Genomic DNA, 15,093 nt, shown 5'->3' with positions numbered 1-15,093 from the left:
TATATTCAATCAAACGTACGTATAGTAATCCTATCCTTTTTTAAAACGTTGAAAATCCCAATGTAGAATCGCATATATTGAAAACATTATAAAGCTGTAAGCGTCATTAGTCCAGTTCAAAACCGCACTCCCGGTGAATTAATCAATCTTGCCCACTCATCCCGTTCTGTATACCCCGTTACCAATAGTAACAGGCGCGTATTCCGCAGCTGGAACGAAAGCGAGAAAAAAACACTCATTTTTACTATCGGCCAAGGTTGAATGATGATGGTTTATGAGCGAAGCACGCTTCGACGGAAAGGACCTATAAAACGTGAGCGCGAGAGAAAAACTTAACCGAACGACCTGTGTGATGATAGGTACATAGATATGTACTGAGTACCATCGCATGTGCAGCGAAGTTGGTGGCCTTTTTCCCACCCATTATCCGAGTACACCCCGAATCGTCGGTTGGTCCGATTGCTTTCTTTTCACTTCGGCCAGCACGTTACGTTCGTCCTTTGCAACTTTACACTGAGCTCTGGTTCAAACCTGTGAAGCACCACTGAATTGGGCCATTTGGGGAAAAGTTTTGAATCGTCTTTTGATGTACGGTAGCGCCGACCACCAGCCGGCCGTCAGTGAAGTTCTCACTTTTCGGGCAGTCTGCGTTCAAAACAATATCAACAACTGTCGAGTCGGTCGGTGTTGAGAGCGAGTGTACGGGAATCCGACCCCGTTGTTGGGTGGCGATAAGTTTTCAGTTCGGACTAAGCCGGCATTCAGTGTGGATCGTTTTTCCGTGTGCATTTTCCGGGCAACGTGTTGTATTTTCGGTGTGTGTATTCGTCGCCACTTTGAGCGCAGTTTTGTACGCGTCTAATGTCGTTTTTCATTGAAAAACACCGGGGCAGTGGATTGCACTGGTTTTGCACTTTCTAGCAGAAGTGGGAATGAAACACGTCTAGTGGCCTGCGCTTCTGCTAGAAAATGCAACACCAGTGCAATCCACCGCCCCGGGGTTTTTCAATGAAAAACCTCATAAGTTGCGTCGTTCTCTCTGGGCGATTAATCGCAGGGAACTCCTGGTTGGTGTCGATGGTGAACGCTGTTTGTTCAACACGGTGAATTGTTGTCGTAAATTTCGATGCTAACCTCGAAGGCGTGTATTTTAAGGGGTTTCGGCAGATAAAAGAGTTTATTTTTTTCCGAAGCCGTTGCGTGGGATTGAAGAAAGTGTTTCGAAAGTGGTATCAAATAGACGCAGTTGCGGAAAAGTTAATTTGTGTGTTTGCTAGGGAAGCACCGAAAGAGCAGATGTTTGGAATTCCGAAAAGGTGAAACTATTTGTCCTACCGTTTTTCCACAATCAGCGAACCGGTGGCTTTAAGTGGTGACTGTCATGTGTCATACGAGTACAAGCGCAGCCAAAGACCGCAATAAAGAAGAATCGTTATTTACCTCCGGCGGCGATGCAGTGGTGGTTTCATTTTTTTTTTCTGAATAATAAAATGCAAAGTTCATTTTCCGGCCGCTGCTGGTGTAGCTTGTACCCTGTGGTAGTAAAGTGGGGGAGTGGGACGGTTTTATAATTAGCTTAAATTTATTTCTATTTATCATTCATTTTTGCTGTCGTTTATTTTCCACGGTTTTGTTACTCCTGTTCCAGGTTGTGCCCTATCGCCTGCACGTGCATTATTTCCAACCGAGACTCGCTGTGAATTATTTCCCCTTCTTTTGCGAGTGTTCGAAGGTGTCAGGAATCTCGGCTACCGAGCGTGTGGCACATGTAAACCATTTTTAGATGCAAGATTAAGCAGTTTTTGGCTCACTGATCTGCGTAATGCTGCGTACCACAATAATCAGCGACGGAACGTGTTGATGTTCAGATTAAAGTTAATCGAATTGATACTATCTCTATCGTATAACCGATAAATTAATATTTGTTAATTGTTTGATTTCATTAAGAGTTCACCAAAATAGCTCAAGCACTGTGATGTGTAAAATTTGTGAATATAGCGAGTAATAATGGCTTTGTTATCTGTTGTACAGCAGAGAGATTCGGATACCCTGATCTGCTTGGTATAGTGAAACCGATGTAAGGCGCTGGTCTCATTAACATATATACGAGCTAGCACCCGGGGAAGATTTTTAGTATTGGTAAGTTCATTGAACTAGATTCGTATTCGCCCTGCTTGTTTGAAATCGATTGAAAATACTGGCTGTTTAATTCCGCCTTAGGATGCAAAATAATACAGAAACAAAAACATCTATAGACGTCAACAAATTATTTTTAAATTAGTTCGGTTGATATTAGAGAAATTTTAACAGAACTAGTTTCTGCTACTAGTTTCTGTGGTGTATCTTGCGTTTATTTTGTTTTTTTTTACACTCATTAAATAAAATAGAAATCTGCCAGCAAGTAGTTAAATCACTAGAAATCTCTTAACCGGTTAACTGTGAAAATGTGAAGCATTTATGTTCGGTACTGCCATGCATGTGGTTTTGAGTGTAGCAAGTTGTTGATGTATTTACTGTCCGAGCTGAATATCCTTTCGATTCGGATATAACAATTGGTAGATTCTGACTCTTTTTTAAGAGTCTACATTATTTCAAACTACCCATCAGATTTTTTTTCTTAATTAACCCTTTGCAAGTTTAATTGAAGTTGTGACATTAAAGAAACAGTAAAATAAATAAAGTACTGTTAAAATGAGTTTTAAAATGATTACAAATCTGGAATTATTACGCTTGGCGAATTATTTAATTTCGAGAACGTGTCTGGTCTCCCATAATCATTAAAAATAAAAAATACAGGGTCTAAATGTCATGCGCCCTATCAACAATGAAATCTTACAAAAGTATGAAAATGTTTCCAATCAAGAAATGTGAAAATTATTGAAACCAGTGTTTCAAAAATCACTCCAATCAGCAGGCGTTGATAAAACCATAGTTTGACAAATCATTAAAATCCATGATTTCATCACTCTAGGTTTTTTGGCTCCTGAGGAGTGAAAACCGCCAAGGAGTGAAAACAGGTTACTAGATTATAATTGCAGCATACAGTTTAAAAGCCCGAGCTCAATTTAGATTTTCAATTTTCATTTTATCAAGCACAAAAGCAAAACAGATCCTTGGTACAGTTCATGGCGAAACCTTCTTTTCGAGAGACCTCGAAGGCCAGCATTCAATGGTTAGCGTACTAGGCTAGGCTTAGGCCATTACAGTAATAAATAGTTCACCTGTTTTGCATCCTTCCACTATGCATTTGAACTTTTGGATTTCATCACTTCAGCAAAAACTGTTTGGGCGGAGTGTGCTCTAAAACAATCATCGGTCCTTATTTTTTCAAAGAGGGAGAGACCATCGACAACGCGCGCTACTGTTGGATTTAAGTGCATTTTGTCTGTCCAGAAATGCATAAAGAAGGTCTGAAAAACTTCTGTTTTCAACAAGACAGGGCACCTTACCACACCGCAATCAAGTTCTTACAGAGCAAATTCCCTGGATGCGTTGTCTCAAAAAATGGTGATTTGGAATGCCCTTCTCGTTCTCCGGATTTAACGGCGCCAGACTTTTTCTGTGGGATTATTTGAAAAGTAAAGTGTATTCTAGCTAACCTAAGCATCTTGACGAATTCAAAGCTAATATACGAGCTGAAATTTCGGCGATTAAGCCCGAAACGCTGTCCAATGTCATGCAAAATGCCCGCAAAAGAGCTGCTTTTTGTGTATCAAATGCGGGTGGTCATTTAATCGACGTTGTATTCTAAACCTGGTTTATAATAAATGGGATAAAATATCCTAAAAAAAACTTGTTTACTTGTGAAAACGGCTAAAAAATGGCGGAGTTATTCAATGTTGAAAAAGGATACATCCAGCTGGCGCACCCTGTACAATCTGCAGGGATAATTGAGAAATTAAACATACAAACATACATGAAGCCCTACTAGCAAAGCTTGAAATTATATTCGGTCTATAAGCGGCGCCAGAACAAGAATTACAAACCGGAGTGGACAAGAGGAGCCAAACCAGGAGTGAAAACCTAAGAGTCAAAACCAACTTAGATTGCTTTGATTTTTTACTCACTCCCAGAAACGTGCATAACATTGATTGGTTTCCACCGCTCCTTTGGAAGCAGGCTCCTTGGTGTGAAATGTGAGGTTTATTTGAAACACTGGTTGAAACAAATTATGATGAGATCAAATCATTCATAAAAAAGTTAAAAAATATGAATTTTTAGCATTAGCCTTAGAAACCTTCCTGAAATCATTTTGAGATACATAGTCAAACATTTTAACAATTGGATTAGAAGACTTTCCAAAAAAAATTAAAAATTCCAAGTTATTCTTTTTTATTTATTCGTCAATCAGTCGTAGACTACATTACACAAACATTTATTGCTTATATACTATACTGTATACTATTCTTATATACTATGATTTCGCAAAGAGTTTAAAAACTGTTTCAAACTTGTTCGGGGCATTGTAAAATCATTATTTTCATAATGCTCGTTATACACAGCAATCATCTGGTTTAGATTTTAGATGAATTTAGATAATCTGTACGGTGCTGAGCTATCGTGAACAAATTTCTATTGCGTAATTGACTAGTAGGAGCATGTAAATTTAATTTTGACAATAGATAAGATGAGTCAGTGTTTGAATTTCTATCAGCATCCAACGTGCTTCATAAGATGGAAGAGGGAATGCAGTCCATTTTAACTTGCGTAGTGCATATAATAGAAACTGCTTTTGAATGGACTCAATTCTCACTTCGTGTTTTTTTATGTATGCTGACCAGAAAATACTACAATATTCTAAATTAGAATGAATATATGTTATGTAAAAAGTTTTAATTGTGTAAGGATCTTGAAAGTGATATCCGAAGGGTTTTATAAAATTAAACATATGGCTAGCTCTATGAACATTGTAATGATCCAATTTTTTTTTGTCTGAGATAACTCCTAGATCTTTTATTTTATCGCTTTTCAGAACGATTTGATTACCTAACGTAATTGACATGGAAATCGTGATTTGTTTTCTGCTGAAAATTATGAGATTACATTTCTTAACATTTAATTCCAGTCAACATTTACAACACCATGTATAAACGATTTGTGTTTCATTGTGAAAAACATTATAATCATTATTATTTCTAATTTCAAAAAATTGCCTCATATCATCCGTATATATGATAATTTTTTAATGTAAGAGATATATCGTTGACATATAAAATGAAAAGAAGAGGTCGTAAGTGTCGGAATCTTCCATTTTCATCACTGCACGTACGCTTATCGATTTTTTAATGGAATTTACTGCACTACTACTACAATAATTCTTCGAATGAATTCACTTTTTTTCATTAGCCTGCTGTGATTAAAAGCGTATTTTCACATTTAAAATTTTTGGTTATACCCGTTACCGTAACGTTAGTCGTGTATTATTTCAACGTTTAATTTAAGCACACAGGAAATTAGGGTAAATGTTCTAATTTACACTCAAGTATATTTTTTATTATATTTCTTTGAATCCGCACGCTAGTATTCCTACATCTGCCTCCTCCTCTATTGTTTTGACGATCCTCGTAATCTGCCTAATCGGTCGATGATTATGACTAAAATTTAAACTTGCCTTAAGATTTCTAACTAAATTTCGTCGATCAACACTCTATTTTTCAATGTGCTCATATAATTTAGGAGAACACAAACCCAATATGTTATTGCTATTTGTTATTGTCGCGTTTATAATAAAATCTCACACTGCGCGCGTCTGAAAGACGCATCAAATATAGCAGCTGTTGCTCCGCAAGCCGATTTCATAAGCGAACATAAGCGAACTATGGTAGTGATAAGCAGTCTCTATTGTAAATATGAGTAGAAGGTATTCTCTTTCAATTAATAATTAATAATGTCTTCAATATATATTCAAAGGCAAAATTCCTCACTTCGATATCTCTATACCGTTTATTCAAAACGTAATATCTAACAAATGTAAACAAACTGAGTTTATTGTGCCAAATAAAAGCTAAGCATTGACTCTTTATCGTCCACAAATAATAGAGAAAAACGATAACTCTTTATATATTAATTTAATCATAAGTCAAAATGTCACATATAGTATACCAAAGCTTTGCTAATATTTTGTAGATGTGATGTTTTGCGTTGTGATGTTTCTCCAAGTCGACTGTAGTTAGCATGTTTTTCAATGCCAAACCTCATATCTACACTCTCGGTTGCAATACAGCACATGAAATATATATATATTAACTACAAGCCCGTCTCTCAAAACGTCCCAGTAAAATGTGCAATCTACAAACGGTGTTGTCAAGACCACATAATAGCAAAAGTGATCGGCAAAATGTAATAAAATAATAGTTATCAAGTATCTCCCTATTATCGTCGCGAAAAACATGTAATATGCTTATACGATCCTGCAATGAGTAAATACACAGATGATAGTAGAATTATTAGCCTTCTGTGCGCTTTAATTGTTAAATAAATTTAAACGTTGCAAGGAAATATTTTTGCACGCGATTTTTCCATTTGACGTTTATGTTAGATATGATGTAATGAAAAAAGCTCTAGATTTATTGTCTTCACATCTGGCATCTCTGAGCAAAATATATCTGTGCAATCCGAGGGTCTGCCCCAAAGTGAAGAAGAGCGTGTCCGGATAAGAATAAGAAGAGTGGCAGATTTGACAAGCGCAAAACAAATTCAAGATAATCTACATAAGGTGCATGCATGTGTGTACAATAATATTATTGGTGACAAACGCCTTGAGAACCTCAAAAAGGCTGAGAGCACTAGTTTCTATATTCAAAACATTGTTTTAATTAATTTCGATTTAAACAACTTCTTTTTTCTGGAAGTAAAGCAGTATTTACGCAATATAGATGTTGCCAATTGTAAAACCAAAACTCTCGCTTTACGTATGCCTATACCTTATCGTCTTGGGTTTTCACGTCATTCGCAGTTTGACAAGACCAAAATTTGACAAGACTATAATTTAATGTTGGAACGGTCTATCCCTGAGAATCATCATAGGAAGGTGCAATCATGCGAGACTCTAATAGTATTTACTCTTGTAATCATCAGTGTTGTGTTTGTGGGGGAAAAGAACCTACAGCGTGTTGATAAATTGCAGCGTCAACGGAAAAGTAGCAAATTTACCGGACTAGTTCCAGGAGGATCGGTGCTGGGCATCTATCTTTATGCGATATTGTCGGTGAAGCAGGAGAATTTTTTTGAATGATTTCGTAGAACCACTGAAAGTTGAATTGCCAGAAAAACAATAGGGTAAAACTTTTGCATTTTTGCTGCTTACAGTAGTTCTAGGGAATTGAGCATTAAATTTCATGTTTATGTTTCAGATTTAGAAATTATTCTTAAAAATGTCTTCATCTACCGCAATAAACTTGTTGGCAAAGAGTTGAACTAGGCTTTCTCCTTTTTCGACAATACGCGACTTGGTTCGACCGTACAAACTGAGAGCAATCAACCAACTTCCGCAGAACTTCCTTATGGACGAGAGATTAACGGATAAAGTAGTACGTGCGGCGGGCAACATTCAAAATAATAATGTGCTTGAAGTTGGTCCGGGTCCAGGTAGCATAACACGATGTATTATCAAAATGTGTCCACGACATTTGATAGTTATGGAAAAAGACGGGCGCTTTTTTACCGGCCCTGGAGCTATTGTCGAAGGCCTCAAAGGATTTTCTACGAATGGATATTGTACGTGAGGTTATACTTGAGTACCGTATGGCAGCAGCTTTTCCGATTGTTCTAAAAAGGATTGGCAGGACAAATGGGCTCCTGTGCACATAATCGGAAACTTGCCATTCGCGATCTCTACACGATTACTAATCAACTGGCTTAGTGAAACGGAAGATAGATCAGCTTTTTACTGTGATTTACACCCCATGGGAGGTGCTGAGATCAATTTTACTTATGAAGTATAATTCTCACACTGGATATTTTTGCGTTTATGTTCACCTTATATTTTTTATTTCAGACATCTACATTATTTTTGAGCTCTGCTTGAGTACATGGAATAAATGTGTAACTAATTATTTTTGAAATTTACATTGTCTATGATTGTATTCCTAACTAATATTAATATTTTCCGCCACAGCCTACATTGGATGTAAACAGTTCAAATATGCGCATTGTTGGTCATAAGATGAAAAATGTAAATGAGGACTGCCAGAGTTGAGCACTTTACTTCGCAATTATTTCAACTACACAAGGATCTGATGAAGGACAAAAAAATTATTGTTATGACATCGAGACAAATTATGGTGAGTCTGAAGCAGTCAATGAACATATAACAGAAGAACAACTTACATTACTGAAATATGTGATACATGCACATGTCTCTGAATCTCAACGGTCTCCTTACATTTCGCCGTGGTCTTGCCATGATTTCCTCTGAAGTTTGTTCAGCCGATCTTGCTGAACTGTTCCTAACTAATTCCTGGTCCTGTTCAGGATATGTCGGGTCGTCAATATCATTGCTCAGAATCGGGGTACGTTTGAGGTCTTGAACATTTCGTGTGTATTGAACACCACGTTCACTCCGTATGACCACTTTTGCTCCATCTCTGAAAAGGACAGTATACCGTTCTGTGGAGTAGGTTGGGTCAATTTTACTTTTTTTAGGAACTGCCATCAGTACAACATCTCCTGCAGTAATATCAGACAATTTAGCTCCCCGGTGCGCATCTGCGTATAACTTACTTTGGAGTTTCGTTGTTGCATAATCCCTTACCAGGAAACATGATCCAGTTAACGAATCAATTAAGGGGGTAAGGGTTTTAGCGTGTAAAAAACACTTTTTACGATTTTTTTTAACTTTGCGTGAAGCAAATTGATCAAAGTTTTGTACATCATAGTATACCATTTCAGTAACATGCTGTAATTTTTCTATGCAAAAAATATCGACAATCAACTCGGTAACGAAGCTTTTTGTAGAACGTCCCTGGAAAAACAGGATTTGCGGTGTTACCTGCCATTCCAAAACTACTTAATCGATTTCTTTTAAACTTTGAATACACATTCTATGTAAACTATACCTAACCGCTACGTTGAGTTTTTGAGATAAATTTTCAATAAAGGGTTTTTTTCTCATTTTAAATAAAACTTACTATTTTTCGCGAAAAATTCCGCCTTGTTATGAGTAAACACTCCCTTAAATGAAAAAAATCAAAAACTCAACGTAGGGGTTAGGAATTTTTAACAAAGAATGTATATGCAAGGTTTGAAAGAATTCGGTTAAGTAGTTTTTGAATGGAAGGTAACACCGCAAATCATGTTTTTTCCAGAGACGTTGTACAAAAAACTTCGTCACCGCTTGTCGATATTTTTGCATAGAAAAATTACAGCATGTTATTGAAATGATACACTATACTATTCAAAAGTTTCGATAAATTTACTTAACGCAAAGTTCTAAAAAAACTCGCAAAAACGTGTTTTTTATTCACGTCGAAACCTTTAAACTTACCCCCCATCCCCCTCCTTAATAACATTTCAAATTTTTGAGATCATGAATAGTATTTTGAGTTCTGTGAAATTGCCCTCGTGGAAATTTTAAGACCATTTAAAAAAAATCACTTTTCAAGAACGGCGTTACGAAAGTGTAAAAGTAATTTATGATTTTGCGAACTGCTTCACGAGAATGAATGGCGAATCGTGACTAATATATTGGGAATCATGAACTAGCTCATGAGACAACTGTTTTGATTTTGTAAACTTGCTAACAACTATGAAACTATTAACGATTTGGTAACGAAATAGCGGAAACCGTGACTGATGTCCTCAAAACAAAAACAAATGCAGGCGTTACGAAGTACAATTGTACATAATTATGAAACACATGATCGTTGTTCACGATGCTATTTTGTAACGTTAAATCCTGATTGTTCCAAAATGCATGACACTTTATTCACGAATTTGGAAATGTTTCTTTCAAAAAAAAATCTCGGAATATTCCTATAAAAGAGCACTCTAATTACATTTTGCTTCAAAAAAACCAATTTATTTCACAAAACCATTCTTTCAGGTTTAATTTCTCTAAAATGAACGGTTTTAGAGTTCACGATTTTTTTCAATAATACCGTACACATAGTGCATGTAGGAGTTTGATTTTTGTGTTTCGAATTTATTTCGTCAGTAACAAGCACCAAAGTAAGGCCAAATCCATAGCCCTTAATGCGCAAATTGGTTTATCCCAATTTTTTCCTTTAGGAAATCAATATAGCTTAAAGTTAGGCATTCGGTTCCCTAGGCAAAAGACAAGAGACACATTCCGTGGACTTGTACACCAGAAGGATGTTTTTGTTTTGTCTTATTTTGCCATCACAATTTTTTTTTTCTCGTTTCGGTAGTGTTTAAACTATTGAAAAATTATGTAATAAAATTTTTGACATTTCTACAAATAGTTGAAAAATATATGGAGGAGTAAGTTGAATTTCACGGAAAATGGTTTCTGAATTATTGACTTCTAAAAAAAGTTCAATTTAATGAAACTATTATTAAAATTTCAATCTATTTAAAGGAATTTGTTCGTTATTGAGTGTAGAATAATAAAACTAGAAAGATTTTTACTCATATTTGACTACTATTTTTTTTTTGACCTAATATAAGTTTTGATTGTTTCTGTGTTGTAACGTCACGAAAAATTCAAAATATTCGGCTTATCAAAAAATTACAAATTTGTTCAAATTTATATTCCGGATTCTCTTTGATTTCAAAAATATTTTTCCAATAAGCCTCCAACTTCTTTTATTGGATGTGCGGAACTAAAGTTACAACAGGATACACTTTGCGTAATAACGTCACGTAAATCAACTTTTATCAAACGCTTAAATGATTTTTCAGATATAGTGTTAAAGTTTACTTCGAAAGGTTTATTAAAACGCTTTCAAGTTGTTTCATAAACAGGAAATTATACTAGCGTGATATTTATAAATTCAGAATGTACACCCTCAAGTGCTTAAGGGGGTATATACCATCAACACACGCGACGTTACAACGATTTGACCTTCATTCTATAAATCTGTTATAACTTTTTCAAATGAAATCTTTCATCAAACCTAATTATAGATTCAGAAAATAAACAAATTTTTATATAAGATTCGATCTACAAAACTCGAATGCACTGGGCGAGATATTTTTAATGAACGATTGTACAACGTCACATTATATTTCATTAACCCTCCAGCACTCGCGCGAACGGCTCCCCGAATGAGGAACCGCTGGTGCTGGAAAAAGATTTCGCTAGAGTTTCGGAAGGTGTTGCACAAAATACAACGGCGCAAGTGCCGGAGGGTTAAAGTTCACCTCCGCTGTATTCTCCTCGACGCTGGCTGGTCATATGATACGTTTCGATGCAATCGCGCTAACAGCAACGTAGTCCAGGACATGCGTTGGAAGGTTGTGAGGGAATTTCCGAGTTTTGTACTTGGGGTAGTATTAATGCATGAATATTAATTCGTTCCCTGAATACTTTTTTCCTCCCAGCAATCAACCATTTCACACTTCGCTATCTTCGACGAGCAGACTGTTATAAAGGGTTGTCCGCGACCACAGTTGTAGTCGCACGTGCTGAAATACATCGTTGAAGTAGCTACATCATCGAAATTGCCTGTGGTATTAAATCCGTTATGGACGATTATCTATTCGAATTAACGGGAGATTGCAACGCAATAGTTGGGGCTACAGAGACCTTTCTGGTTGACCACACTAAATCGTCTCAATTGCTTAGAGTCGGATAAAAAGGCTTTGGCTGTGGTCATGGTCTCAAATGAGCACGAAAAAGATAGATGGAGAGTGTTTGTTGGAGTTTGCAAACATTTTAAATCCCGTCGGATCAACGACTGGATGTAACACATCCTTTCATAACATCACGTTGATGTGACGTGTTCTTTTTCCGTGAATATTTGTAACTATAACTTTTTTATAAGATCTTCATCCAGTCGTCTCCCCAAGTAAAAAGTAACTGTAACATATACAATACTTCAGTGTACCGAGCCCTATCGATTGTCGCGCTTAAATTGTGCTCCCTTCCTCATATAAATCCACTTGTTTAAGCCTAACAATACAAATAATCATACTATAAACTCGGATCGGGAACCTGATTCCAAATTAAACAAAGCAATACTGCCAGCTTATTTTCTTTTGTGAAATATGTTATAAAACCTACTTTTCCGGCTCCGTTAAACTACCATATTGAACCGTATCAAATAAATAAATGTGTCAAATGGCTCAAATCTATCTATAACAGATATGAAAGAAAAAAATCTTGGTTTGATCGATTATTTCTACCACAATTTAAAAAATAAACTGCTTCGTGATTTTTGGACAACCCCATATGTTTATTCGAGTAAAATATCATTAACATGGCTATATGTAATGAATATTTAAAATTTCACTCAAGACAATAGCATCAGCGTGATTTACAGAGTTATAAAAAAGTTGAAGATTTTCGTGACGTTACAACGCAGTGAGATATCGCTTTTCCTGAGAAAGGAGCGTTGTGACGTCACGAAGATAAAAGATGCTTAAAAAGAAACAAAACAATAAACTTTATATTTAATGACACCTAATTATTCGTAAGTTATTTAGAAATACTTCATAGAAGATTGGTTCTTGATAAAAAATCTTATAGAGCAGATATTTTGACTTTTAATGAAATGCGCTGAAGGTTCTAATTTGTGACGCGTTGTAACGTCACGTTTCATTATTGGTCATAAAACAACCCTAGCATAGAACCCTCTTCCAGTTTATTCACTTTATGTCGATTGAATCTTTCGTGAAATTTTACTTTCTGAATATGTAATAAGTTTTGATGTAGGCGTTCATTTGATAAAGTTATAACATATTTTATGGAATGTAGATTCGTCAAATCGTTGTAACGTCACGAAAGAATGCGTCAAGAGATCCTTTTCGTTTTCTCGTCGGTTAACCAGTGCGTCTGTTTTTGCTTCTCGAGATATCATTCGTGAGAAGCGAGTTGCTTAAGGCGTTTACAAGTGTCGTCTGACTGTTTGGATTATTGTGTATAACTAGTGCTAATTTGGTTGCTAGTTTAGATACATAGTCTAACTTGGCCCCAAGTTGGTGCTAGTTACTGACGAAATGAATTCGAAACACAAAAAATCACACTCAATTTAAGTTAGGTCTTGTGTCCTGTTAATGTGAATAAGAATTTTGAAGAGAACAACCCTTGATTTGCTCATATCGGTCAATAGCTTTTTTTGTTAACTATCACACCAATTCGAAAGATTCTTGAAAGTGAAATGGGAGATAATGCGAAAAACCAGCGTTCCCCACGACACAACTTTCGTCAGCACGCACATATACCTGTTTGACATTTCTATGCGTCAATATCATCATACATACTTTAGTGGTATCGTGTCGATTTTTTCTATCCTGTAAAACAGACCCTCCCTTATATCATTTCCTTTTTTACTAACTTCGAATATACCATCGAAAGATTTCGAACACTCATCCCGTGTTTAGCTTCTGGCAAAGGGGCAACTAAAAATAACCATACTCGCTCCAATATCCCCATTAACTCATTAAACAGTTCCCATTTTGCGATTCCCAAAAGTGCCTGATCATGTCCGCTAAATATACAAGCGATAAAATGTAAAATTCCCATACGCCATACCCCAACGCATATGAGGGTTAGTTTTCCAGCCAAACCACCCGATCCAGTCCGTTCCGGCTGGTGGCTGTTTATGTTTCGGACTGCCTTTGTTATAGAAATATTCAACCACCGACCGACTGCCTGCCTACTTCGACCGCGCTCTGTCTATCTGACAGCGGGGTGGATGGTGAGTCTCACATTTCACGGTCTTTCGTTGCTGCAATTTTTCATTTTTGTCTGTGCTGGAGTAAAATCGCTTTAAAAATTCGGTACGTACCTATACAATGGTGGTGCGACGGACCGTAGAAAAAAACGAGCGTTCCGCTACTTGACTGTGGAAAAACGGGAAGGAAAACTGTCGCTTCCGGCAACAACGTTTTACTAACGATAATTTTCATCGGCAGGTTTTCTCTACGACTGTCACAGGTTTGCTGATGTGTAAAGTGATCCGCTGAGCGATTGTAGGGAAAAATCGAAACAATCCAGCCGGAAGATTGACCAGTAGTACAGGAAAAATCAATGGAAATCGTTCCAAGTTGTTTAAAGTGAGTGAACTGATTTCATATTCGGACGTGAAGCAGAATCGTATGCTTGTATGCACATATAAATACAAGAGTTAGTTGGTGTAAAATCGTTTCGGCAAAAGTAGTAGGTACAGCAGAAGCAGTAAAGTGGAAAATAATAGAATAAAATCAAGTTTTTCGTATAAACAAGCTTACCGCTGCGAGGAGAAGGAGGAATATAAAATAAAATCTACAAATTGAATCGTTCTCGTGTAACAGCATGTGAAATTGATTTACGAGAGAAGTGCGATCGTTGTTCCAAGTGAGTGGAAGAGTTCAGTTCGGGAAAATTTTACCTCCGTCTAGTCTGTGAGTTTCCTGGGGCAGAGAAGTGAAAAAAAAACATTGCACTTGGGTACTACTAAGGTGCGTTGGTGAGGTACCGGAGGAAGATATTCGTTTTGAGTGTTTATTGGTGCGAGAAGATATTACAAAGCGCCATCTGAGAGCGCAGTATTTGAAAGAAAAAAATAGGTGCGAAAAGGGTCAAATTGCAGAATCGTTACGACGTTCATTAGTGTAAGTTGTTATCTTTTTGAAGATAGTTCAAGACCACAGAGAATCGAGGCAGTGAGCATCTCAAGCTATATTATAATTACAGGACTGAGCGCATCGAGGGACAAGCTGCTGGTTCTGAGAGTTTGAAAAGCGTTTGCCATTTTGAATTGTTTAATAAGGTTAGTATCATTTTACTAGTGGTATAATTTTCATTTCACTGGGTATAATAGAACTTACGATGGCATGATTGGTTGACAATACTTTGTTAGTTTTTGCGATGATTATTCATTGATCACATTTAATTCGCTTAGGCTTATTGCCATTTACGATCCGCTTCGACTGTTCGCAACAAAAAAACAGTAAATTAAACAAAAATAGGGAACAGCAAACGAAATGAAA

The 15,093-nt window shown here is 36.6% G+C and overlaps 1 long non-coding RNA gene across 1 annotated transcript; it reads left to right on the top strand.

The window, feature by feature from the left end:
* The first annotated feature begins 452 nt into the window (after positions 1-452).
* On the top strand, positions 453-14,873 carry LOC131679407 (uncharacterized). The gene is made up of 4 exons (XR_009303832.1): positions 453-863; positions 1,026-1,316; positions 14,038-14,715; positions 14,798-14,873. It is a non-coding gene; the product is annotated as an uncharacterized LOC131679407 (long non-coding RNA).
* The last annotated feature ends 220 nt before the right edge of the window (positions 14,874-15,093 follow it).

This window comes from Topomyia yanbarensis, chromosome 2 (genome assembly GCF_030247195.1).
Source record: "Topomyia yanbarensis strain Yona2022 chromosome 2, ASM3024719v1, whole genome shotgun sequence".
Taxonomy (NCBI): Eukaryota; Metazoa; Arthropoda; class Insecta; order Diptera; family Culicidae; genus Topomyia; species Topomyia yanbarensis.
This window is presented reverse-complemented; position numbering and strand designations above follow the sequence as displayed.